This window comes from Arachis hypogaea, chromosome 4 (assembly GCF_003086295.3).
Source record: "Arachis hypogaea cultivar Tifrunner chromosome 4, arahy.Tifrunner.gnm2.J5K5, whole genome shotgun sequence".
Taxonomy (NCBI): domain Eukaryota; kingdom Viridiplantae; phylum Streptophyta; class Magnoliopsida; order Fabales; family Fabaceae; genus Arachis; species Arachis hypogaea.
Window position 1 is genome coordinate 50,216,326 of NC_092039.1, and position 12,410 is coordinate 50,228,735.

The 12,410-nt window shown below is 39.2% G+C and overlaps 1 non-coding gene across 1 annotated transcript; it reads right to left on the minus strand.

Annotated features, from left to right (window-relative positions):
• Positions 1-12,036: 12,036 nt before the first annotated feature.
• LOC112798692 (small nucleolar RNA R71) lies at positions 12,037-12,144 on the minus strand. The gene has a single exon (XR_003200291.1). It is a non-coding gene; the product is annotated as a small nucleolar RNA R71 (small nucleolar RNA).
• Between the last annotated feature and the right edge of the window lie 266 nt (positions 12,145-12,410).

Sequence of the window (12,410 nt, forward strand, 5' to 3'; positions counted from 1 at the left end):
TAGGAAAAATGTCACTTTATGGTGACTGAAGGAATTGTCCTTGGGCACAAAATCTCGAACATGAGAATAGAGGTGGATCAAGCTAAGGTAGAGGTAATTGAAAAATTACCACCACCAGCCAATGTTAAGGCAATCAGAAGCTTTCTGGGGCATGCAGGATTCTGTAGGAGGTTTATAAAGGATTTTTCAAAAATTGCCAAACCTCTAAGTAATTTGCTAGCTGCTGATACACCATTTATCTTTGATAAGGAGTGTCTGCAGGCGTTTGAGACTCTGAAAGCTAAGCTGGTCACAGCACCAGTCATCTCTGCACCAGACTGGACATTACCATTTGAATTAATGTGTGATGCCAGTGACCAGGCCATTGGTGCAGTGTTGGGACAAAGGCATGACAAGCTTTTGCACGTCATTTACTATGCCAGTCGTGTTTTAAATGACGCACAAAAGAATTACACAACCACAGAAAAAGAGTTGCTTGCAGTGGTCTACGCGATTGACAAGTTTAGATCCTATTTAGTAGGATCAAAAGTGATTGTGTACACTGATCATGCTGCTCTTAAATATCTACTCACAAAGCAGGATTCAAAACCCAGACTTATCAGATGGATGTTACTTCTGCAAGAGTTTGATATAGAAATAAGAGACAGAAAAGGGACAGAGAACCAAGTAGCAGATCACCTGTCCCGAATAGAACCAGTAGAAGGAGCGTCCCTCCCTCTTACTGAGATCTCTGAAACCTTTCCGGATGAGCAACTCTTTGCCATCCAGGAAGTGCCATGGTTTGTAGACATTGCAAACTACAAGGCAGTGAGATTCATACCTAAAGAGTACAGTAGGCAGCAATCAAAGAAATTGATCACAGATGCAAAGTACTATCTTTGGGATGAACCATATCTCTTCAAGAGATGTGCAGACGGAGTAATCCGTAGATGTGTGCCTAAAGAAGAAGCGCAAAAGATCCTATGGCATTGCCATGGATCACAATATGGAGGACATTTTGGAAGTGAGCGAACAGCCACAAGAGTCCTCCAATGTGGCTTCTACTGGCCTACTCTCTATAAAGATTCCCAAGTGTTTGTACTTAATTGTGACAATTGCCAAAGATCTGGTAATCTGCCTCACAGTTATGCCATGCCTCAACAAGGGATCTTGGAGATTGAGTTGTTTGATGTATGGGGTATTGACTTCATGGGGCCTTTCCTACCATCATACTCAAACACTTATATTCTGGTGGCAGTGGATTATGTATCCAAATGGGTGGAAGCCATTGCTACACCCACTATTGACACTAAGACAGTGTTAAAATTCCTCCAGAAACACATCTTCAGCAGATTTGGCACCCCTAGAGTACTAATCAGTGATAGGGGCACTCATTTCTGCAATAAACAGCTTTACTCTGCTTTAGTTCGTTATGGAGTTAGCCACAAAGTGGCCACTCCATATCACCCACAGACAAATGGGCAAGCTGAAGTCTCAAATAGAGAACTCAAAAGAATCCTGGAACAGACTGTAATTAACCGTAGAAGGGACTGGGCAAGAAGCTTGGATGATAATTGTGGGCATACAGAACAGCATTCAAGACCCCTATAGGGACCTCTCCATACCAGCTTGTGTATGGAAAGGCATGTCACTTGCCAGTAGAATTAGAACATAAGGCCTACTGGGCAACCAGATTCCTGAACCTTGATGCCAAGTTAGCTGGAGAAAAATGATTTCTCCAGTTAAATGAGCTAGAGGAATTTAGACTCAATGCTTTCGAGAATGCAAAAATTTACAAAGAGAAAGCAAAAAGATGGCATGATAAGAAATTGTCATCCAGAGTCTTTGAGCCAGGGCAGAAAGTTCTGCTATTTAATTATAGGCTCAGATTATTCCCCGGAAAATTAAAATCCCGGTGGAGAGGACCATATGTGATTACAAGCGTGTCACCATATGGATACGTAGAGCTTCAGGATAATGATTCTAATAAAAAGTTCATTGTTAATGGACAAAGAGTCAAACATTATCTTGAAGACAATTTTGAGCAAGAATGCTCAAAACTGAGGCTTGATTAAAGCTCAATAATAGTCTAGCTAAAGACAATAAAAAAGCGCTTGCTGGGAGGCAACCTAGCTATTTACAAAGTTTATTTGTTAATTAATTGATTTTTACAGGTATATGTCAAGTATCTTCAAGGTAAAATAGCAATTGATTGAATTCACAGAGTTACAAGGGAATTTGGAAGCTCACTGGCGTGAAAAAGCCAGTAAGAAATATTTTGGGCGTTGAACGCCCAAAAGAAGCACCTACTGGGCATTCAACGCCAGTAAGGATAGCCATCTGGGCGTTAAACGCCAGAAAGGAGCATCTTCTGGGCATTGAATGCCAGAAAGAAGCACCTTCTGGGCGTTCAACACCAGATTTGCAGCATCCTGGGCATTCAGAAAAACGCCCAGTGACAAAGGACTTCCTGGCGTTCAACGCCAGAAAGAAGCAACAGCTGGGCGTTGAACGCCCAGGAGAAGCAGCAATTGGGCGTTAAACGCCCAAAACATGCAGCGTTTGGGCGTTTAACACCAGAATGGTGGGGAGGAGGTAAAATTCATTTTTCTTCACAAATTTTCTAATTTTTATGTTTCAATTCATGATTTCTTGCATAAACATGTTTCAAAATATCATCCTTCAATTCCAAAAATTTTAATCCTAATTTCTAAAATCCCTTTTTCAAATATATCAAATGTATCTTAATCCATAAAGACAAATCTTTTTTCCAATTCAATCCAACTTTTTTTTAAACTAAATTATCTTTTAAAATCTTCTTTCAAAATAAAAATTCAAATTTATCTTTTCCAAATATAATTAACATCTTTTTATTTTTAAATTATATCTTTTTCTTATTATATTTATCTTTTATAAATCATATCTTCTATCTTATCTTTTTTCTTATTTTCGAAACCCACCCTCCCCCCTTTATATCCATATTCGGCGCCCCTCCCATCATCCACCATTCCACACTTGCTCTCCTCCTATCCCTCTCCTTTCTTTTTTTTTGCTTGAGGACAAGCAAACCTCTAAGTTTGGTGTGTTTATCTGTGATCACAAAAACATAATCACTAAGATCATGGCTCATAAAGGAAAACAACCCACTCCAAGAGGCAAGAAAGAGAATATTCCAAAACCACTTTGGAATCAAGGGAAGTTCTTAACCAAAGAACATTCAGACCATTACTACAAAATAATGGGTCTAAGATCAGTGATCCCGGAAGTCAAGTTCGATCCGAAAGAAGATGAATATCCGGAGATCCAAGAGCAAATTCGAAACAGGAACTGGGAAATCCTATCTAATCCTGAAACAAAAGTGGGAAGGAATATGGTTCAGGAGTTCTACGCTAATCTGTGGCAGACAGACAGGCAAAGAATAACTGGAACTGCCCTCTATGACTATCAAACCTTGGTCAAAGGAAAGATTATTCACATCCACCCTGACAAAATTAGGGAGATCTTTAAGCTTCCTTAACTGAAAGATGACCCAGACTCTTTTAACAGGAGAATAATGAGGTAAAAAAAGGCCTGGACAAGATTCTAGAGGATGTATGCATCCCTGGAGCCAGGTGGACCACCATCACCACTGGCATCCCAAATCAACTCAAGAGGAAAGATCTCAAACCAGTTGCCAGAGGCTGGCTGGACTTCATTGGGCATTCTATATTGCCCACCAGCAACCGTTCTGAAGTCACTGTTAAAAGAGCAGTGATGATTCACTACATCATGTTGGAAAGAGAAGTAGAGGTTCATCAGCTAATCTCGTGTGAACTCTACAAAATAGCAAACAAGAACTCCAAAGATGCCAAATTGGCCTATCCAAGCTTAATTTCTATGCTCTGCAAAGATGCTGGAGTGAGGATGGGAATAACTGAGTATATCTCAGTTGAGCGGCCAATCACTAAAATATCAATGGAAAGACAACAGTTGCAGGATGACCCAATCAAGTGGAGAGCACAAGAATTCCTTCCAGAACTCCCTCAATTCAAATATTGGGAGCATCTTGAGGCATCTGTTTCCAAATTACAAGAAGCTATGAACCAAATAAAGGAAGAACAGAATAATCAAAGTAGCATGCTTTGCAAATTGCTTAGGGAACAAGAGGAGCAAGGGCGTGACTTGAGAGAGCTGAAGTGTCAAAAATTAATTCTTGAAGGACCAAGCACCCCACAGACTAGAGGAACATCCACTTCCCAAAATATAGGTTGTTGAGTGTTAATTTTATCTTTAACTCTGTGATAGTGCTATTATAGAAATTTACCTTAGAAGTTATATAGGAGTAGTAGTAATTAGCATATCTATTTTGGTTTTATTTCCAATTAAGTTATAATTTATTTTTCTCGTCATCATCAAACATGAATAAAATAGTAGTTTTTTAGAATAAAGAAGTAATTTATACGTTTTTGAGTTCTTAATAAGAAAAACATTACAATTAATTATATATGGTGGCAATACTTTTTGTCTTTTGAATGAATGCTTGAACAGTGCATATTTTTGATCTTGAATTTCATGAATGTTAAAATTGTTGGCTCCTGAAAGAATGAGGAACACGAAAAATATTATTGATGATCTGAAAAATCATGAATTTGATTCTTGAAGCAAGAAAAGGCAGTGAAAAAAAAAGCCAATAGCCCTTAAAACCAAAAGGAATGGGTGAAAAGGATCCAAGGCTTTGAGCATCAGTGGATAGGAGGGCCCAAGGAAGTAATTCCAGCCCTAAGCGGCTAAATCAAGCTGTCCCTAACCATGTGCTTGTGGCATGCAGGTCCAAGTGAAAAGCTTGAGACTGAGTGGTTAAAGTCGTGATCCAAGGCAAAAAGGTGTGCTTAACAACTCTAGACACCTCTAATTGGGGACTTTAGCAAAGCTAAGTCACAATCTGAAAAGGTTCACCCAATTTTGTGTCTGTGGCATTTATGTATCCGGTGGTAATACTGGAAAACAAAGTGCTTAAGGCCACGGCCAAGACTCATAAAGTAACTGTGTTCAGGAATCAACATACTACACTAGGAGAATTAATAATACTATCTGAACTCTGAGTTCCTATGGATGCCAATCATTCTGAATTTCAAAGGATAAAGTGAGATGCCAAAACTGTTCAGAAGCAAAAAGCTACCAGCCCCGCTCATCTAACTAAAATCTGAGCTTCACTTGAACTCTGAGATATTATTGCTTCTTAGTTTCTTTTCATTCTATTTTATCTATCTAGTTGCTTGAGGACAAGCAACAATTCAAGTTTGGTGTTCTGATAAGCGGATATTTTATACGCTTTTTGGGAGTAATTTCATGTAGATGTTAGCATGTTTTTATAAGTTTTTAATATAATTTTATTAGTTTTTAAGCAAAAATCATATTTTTGGACTTTACTATGATTTTGTGTGTTTTCCTGTGATTTCAGATATTTTTTGGCTGAAATTGAGGGAGCTGAGCAAAAATCTGAGTTAGGCTGAAAAAGGACTGCTGATGTTGTTGGATCCTGACCTCACTGTACTTGGAATGGATATTTTAGAGCCACAAGAGTCCAATTGACGCGCTCTCAATTGGGTTGGAAAGTAGACATCCAGGGCTTTCCAGAAATATATAATAGTTTATACTTTGCGCGAAGATAGACGATGTAAACTGGCGTTCAATGCCAGTTCCATGTTGCAGTCTGGCGCCCAGCGCCAGAAACAGGTTACAAGTTGGAGTCCAGCGCCCAAAACATGTTACAACCTGGCGTTCAACTCCAGAAACAGCCCAGGCACGTGAGAAGCTTAAGTCTCAGCCCCAGCACACACCAAGTGGGCCCCAGAAGTGGATTTCTGCACCAATTATCTTAGTCTACTCATTTTCTATAAACCTAGGTTACTAGTTTAGTATTTAAACAACTTTTAGAGACTTATTTTGCATCTCATGACATTTTTAGATCTGAATTTTATACTCTTTGACGGCATGAGTCTCTAAACTCCATTGTTGGGGGTGAGGAGCTCTGTAGCGTCTCGATGAATTAATGCAATTACTTCTGTTTTCCATTCAAACACGCTTGTTCTTATCTAAGATGTTCATTCGCGCTTAACTATGAAGAAGGTGATGATCTGTGACACTCATCACCTTCCTCAATCCATGAACATGTGCCTGACAACCACATCCGTTCTACATTAGATTGAATGAGTATCTCTTAGATTCTTTAATCAGAATCTTCGTGGTATAAGCCGGATTGATGGCGGCATTCATGAGAATCCGGAAAGTCTAAACCTTGTCTGTGGTATTCCGAGTAGGATTCTGGGATTAGATGACTGTGACGAGTTTCAAACTCCTGAAGGCTGGGCGTTAGTGACAGACGCAAAAGAATCATTGGATTCTATTCCAACCTGATTGAGAACCGACAGATGATTAGACGTGCTGTGACAAAGCATTTAGACCGTTTTCACTGAGAAGATGGGAGGTAGCCATTGACAACGGTGACACCCTACATAGAGCTTGCCATGGAAGGAACCTTTCGTGTGGGAAGAGGATTACAAGAGAAAAGCTGAAATAAAGCAGACGAAGCATCTCCAAAACTCCAACATATTCTCCATTATTAAAGTAACAATTATTTATTTCACGCTCTTTTATTTTTCTAATAATTCAAACTGATAATTTTAATTGATATCCTGAGTAAGAATAATAAAATAAACATAGCTTGCTTCAAACCAATAATCTCCGTGGGATCGACCCTTACTCACGTAAGGTATTACTTGGACGACCCAGTGCACTTGCTGGTTAGTGGTACCAGATCATAAGAAATCTTGATTTTGATATTGAGATTCAAATTTCGTGCACCAAAGTACTAGACTTTCGATATTGAGACTGATCAACTTAATATTGATTGTTTGGTGTGTATAGGAACCAGATGGTGCCTCGTGGATGCGGTAGAGGCCGTGATAGAGGTCGTACTAATGCTCGTGCGCTGGAGATTAACCCTAATGACCCGGTGAACTTTATGACGGCATTGGAGAATATGGCTGCTGCTATGCAATCCACTGCTGAGGCTCTTCGTTAACAGATGAACAACCATGGTAATGATGGAGGCGGAGTTCAGGGCCCGATGACACTGGCAAACTTTTTGAAGGTTAATCTGCCTAAGTTCAAGGGAACTACTAGCCCGACTGAGGCTGATACATGGTTTCAGGCTATAGAGCGAGCACTGCAAGCACAAGTGGTACCTGAAGGACAGCGTGTCAAGTTTGCTACCTATATGCTCACCGGTGAAGCGTCGCATTGGTGGCAAGGTATCTGATGTCTTCTGCAGCAGGGTGATGACTATATCACCTGGAATGTCTTCTGAGAGGAGTTCTATAAGAAGTACTTTCTGACTTTTGCCAGGACGTCTAAGGAACTTGAGTTACTATAGCTGAAGCAGGGTACCATGTCCGTATCAGAGTATACTGACAAGTTTGAAGAGCTGTTCAGGTTCTCTCATATGTGCCAAGGGACTCTGGTGGAATATGAGGAATGGAAGTGTGTTAAGTATGAAGGAGGACTCCGGAATGATATCTTCAGTTCAGAAGGACCAATGAAGATCAGGACTTTCTCCGAGTTGGTGAACAAGTGCAGAGTTGCTGAAGAGTGTGTGAAGAAGGCAACTGCTGAGAGAGGGAGTCACAAAGGTTCATTCCCACAAAACCGAGGGAAGAGCTTTGCACCTAGAGGTCCGTTCTTCAAGAGGGGAGGCTCTTCCAGGAGGCCCAACAACAACAACTACAAAGGAAAAAGGTGTGGGAAGCAGCCTCAGAATGAGCAAACTTGTACCAGCTGTGGGAATCACCATCCGGGAACCCCGTGCAAGGCCGAATGGGGCTTGTGCTACAATTGTGGAAAGGCGGGGCATAAAGCCACCAACTGTCCGGAGAAGCAGAAACAAGGTGCTGGAAAGGAACAACAGACTAGTCGGGTGTTCACCACCTCAGCTATAGGTGCCGAGGGATCCGAGACACTCATTCAAGGTAACTGTGAAATGGCTAGTCAAACTTTAAATGCTTTATTTGATTCGGGAGCATCGCATTCATTCATTGCATTTGAGAAAGCCCATGAGTTAGGATTGAAGATCGTAACCTTAAGTTATGACCTAAAAGTGTATAATGCTACCCATGAAGCCATGGTAACTAGGCTAGGATGCCCGAAAGTTTCCTTTAGGTTCAAGCAGCGTGATTTGTTCATAATTTAGTCTGCTTGCCAATGATCGGTCTTGATCTTATCTTGGGATTGGACACGTGATGAGCGGATAATTTATACGCTTTTTGGCATTGTTTTTAGTATGTTTTTAGTATGTTTTAGTTAGTTTTTATTATATTTTTATTAGTTTTTAGTTAAAATTCACTTTTCTGGACTTTACTATGAGTTTGTGTGTTTTTCTATGATTTCAGGTATTTTCTGGCTGAAATTTAGGGACCTGAGCAAAAATCTGATTCAAAGGCTGAAAAGGACTGCAGATGCTGTTGGATTCCGACCTCTCTAAACTCGAAGTGGATTTTCTGGAGCTACAGAAGCCTAGTTGGTGCGCTCTTTATTGCGTTGGAAAGTAGACATTCTGGGCTTTCCAGCAATATATAATAGTCCATACTTGCCTGAGATTTGATGGCCCAAACCGGCGTTCCAAATCAGCTCAAGACTGCCCGGTGTTAAACGCCGGAACTGGCACAAGAATGGGAGTTAAACGCCCAAACTGGAACAAAAGCTGGCATTTAACTCCAAGAAAAGTCTCTACACATGAAAGCTTCAATGCTTAGCCCAAGCACACACCAAGTGGGCCCGGAAGTGGATTTTTATGTCATTTACTCATTTTTGTAAACCCTAAGCTACTAGTTATCTACAAATAGGACCTTTTACCATTGTATTTGACATTCTGGAATCTTTTGATCAATTTAGATCTGAGGATCATCTTTGGACGTCTAGTTCTTAGATTATGGGAGGCTGGCCATTCGGCCATGCCTAGACCTTGTTCTTATGTATTTTCAACGGTGGAGTTTCTACACACCATAGATTAAGCTGTGGCGCTCTGCTGTACCTCGAGTGTTAATGCAATTACTATTGTTCTTCTATTCAATTCAGCTCATTCTTGTTCTAAGATATTCATTCGCACCCAAGAACATGATGAATGTGATGATTATGTGACCCTCATCATCATTCTCACTTATGAACGCGTGCCTGACAACCACTTCCGTTCTACAAGCAAACAAGGCTTGAATGTTTATCTTTTGGATTCCTTAATCAGAATTTTCGTGGTATAAGCTAGAATTGATGGCGGCATTCAAGAGAATCCGGAAGGTCTAAACCTTGTCTGTGGTATTCTGAGTAGGATTCGAGGATTGAATGACTGTGACAAGCTTCAAACTCCTGAAGGCTTGGCGTTAGTGACAGACGCAAAAGAATCACTGGATTCTATTCCAACCTGATTGAGAACCGACAGATGATTAGCCGTGTTGTGACAGAGCGTGTTGAACATTTTCACTGAGAGGACGGGACTGTAGCCATTGACAACGGTGATGCCCAACATATAGCTTGCCATGGAAAGGAGTAAGAAGGATTGGATGAAGACAGTAGGAAAGTAGAGAGACGGAAGGGACAAAGCATCTCCATACGCTTATTTGAAATTCTCACCAACGAATTACATAAGTATCTCTATCTTTACTTTATGTTTTATTTATCTTTTAATCATTAATCCTCCATAACCATTTGAATCCGCCTGACTGAGATTTACAAGATGACCATAGCTTGCTTCATACCAACAATCTCCATGGGATCGACCCTTACTCGCGTAAGGTTTATTACTTGGATGACCCAGTGCACTTGCTGGTTAGTTGTGCGAAGTTGTGATAAAGAGTTGAGATTGCAATTGAGCGTACCATGTTGATGGCGCCATTGATGATCACAATTTCGTGCACCAAGTTTTTGGCGCCGTTGCCGGGGATTGTTTAAGTTTGGACAACTTACAGTTCATCTTGTTGCTTAGATTAGGTATTTTTCTTCAGAATTTTTAAGAATGAATTCTAGAGTTTCAAGGTGATGTTTTTATCATCACCAAAGCTGATTGATTTTCATCAATTTAGCTCTTGAATGTAATGTCTTGTTGAAGCTTGGCTAGCCATGTCTAATCCTTTTAGACTAAAGCTTTAGACTAACATTGCATGATTCCTGGAATTCTTATTAAAAATTTTGAATCTCTTTATTTTCTTTTCCATATAATTTTCAAAAAATCCAAAAAAATTACAAAGTCATAAAAATAAAAAATATTTTATGTTTCTTGTTTGAGTCTAATGTCTCATTTTAGGTTTGATGTCAATTGCATGTTTCTGTTCTTCTTGCATTTTTCATGTGTCTTCATTGATCTTCAAGTTGTTCTTGATGATTTACTTGCTCTGATCTTGAAAATCTCTTGTTTTGTGTGTTTTGTTGTTTCTCATATACATTATCAACTTGTTAGTGTCAATAGTATACAAACTTCTAAGTTTGGTGTCTTGCATGCATTGTTTATTTGATTTTAGTTGCATTTTGATTATTCCTCATCATTAAAAATCCAAAAAAAAATTTCAAAAGTGTGTCTTTTCTAGTCAATAATACAGAGAATTGAAGATTCAGAACATACAGCAGAGGAATCACACAGAAAAAGCTGGGCGTTCAAAACGCCCAGTGAAGAAGGAAAACTGGCGTTTAAACGCCAGCCAGGGCACCTGGCTGAGCGTTTAACGCCCAAAAGGGTAGCATTTTGGGCGTTAAACGCCCAGAATGGTATCCATTCTGGGCGTTTAATGCCAGGATGGCACAAGAGGGAAGATTTTGTTTTTAATTCAAATTTTTTTCAAGTTTCCATAATTTTTCAAAATCAAATATTTTTCAAATCATATATTTTCAATCATATATTTTCAAAATCAATTTCTTTATATTTTCAAAAATACTTGCTAACAATTAATGATTTGATTCATCATTTCAAGTGTGTTGCCTTTTCTGTTGAGAAAGGTTTAATGTCTGAATCATATCTTTTAAATTTCTTGTTAGCCAAGTCATTAATTTTAAAAATCAAATCTTTTTAAATTGTTTTTCAATCATATCTTTTCAATCATATCTTTTTAAAACCATAACTTTTCAATCATATCTTCTTAATCACATCTTTTTCAAAATAGTTTTCAATCATATCTTTTTGATTTCTAATTTCAAAATCTTTTTCAAATTTTACTTAATTTCTTTCCCAATCTTAGTTTTCGAAAATCAATTACCATTTTTCAAAATTTCTTTTAATTAATTCACTTTAATTTTCAAAAAATTTCTTCCCCTCTTCTCACATCCTTCTATTTATGGACTAACACTCCTCCTCAATGCACAATTCGAACTCTATCTCTCTTGATAAGTTTGAATTCTTCTACCTCCTACTTCTATTCTTCTTTTCCTCTGACACCTCAAGGAATCTCTATAGTGTGACATAGAGGACTCCATATTTTCTTGTTTTCTTCTCTTTCATATGAGCAGGAACAAAAACAAAGGCATTCTTGTTGAGGCTGACCCTGAACCTGAAAGGACCTTGAAGCGAAAGCTAAGAGAAGCTAAAGCACTACTCTCTATAGAGGACCTAACAGAAATCTTCAAAAAGAAGAAGACATGGCAGCCGAAAACAACAACAATGCCAACAATGCAAGGAAGGTGCTGGGTGACTTTACTGCACCTACTCCCGACTTCTATGGGAGAAGCATCTCTATCCCTGCCATTGGAGCAAACAACTTTGAGCTTAAGCCTCAATTAGTTTCTCTAATGCAACAGAATTGCAAGTTCCATGGACTTCTATTGGAAGATCCTTATCAGTTTTTAGCTGAATTCTTGCAAATTTGTGACACTGTCAAGACCAATGGGGTTGACCCTGAGGTCTACAGACTTATGCTATTCCCTTTTTCTGTAAGAGACAGAGCTAGGATATGGTTGGACTCACAACCCAAAGAAAGCCTGAACTCTTGGGAAAAGCTAGTCAATGCCTTCTTGGCAAAGTTCTTTCCACCTCAAAAATTGAGTAAGCTTATAGTGGAAATCCAAACCTTCAGACAGAAGAAAGGTGAATCCCTCTATGAAGCTTGGGAAAGATACAAACAATTGATCAGAAAGTGTCCTTCTGACATGCTTTCTAAATAGAGCATCATAGGTATCTTCTATGATGGTCTGTCTGAACTGTCCAATATGTCATTGGACAGCTCTGCTGGAGGATCTCTTCATCTGAAGAAGACGCCTGCAGAAGCTCAAAAACTCATTGAAATGGTTGCAAATAACCAATTCATGTACACTTCTAAAAGGAATCCTGTGAACAATGCGACGAATCAGAAGAAAGGAGTTCTTGAGATTGATACTCTGAATGCCATATTGGCTCAGAACAAAATATTGACTCAGCAAGT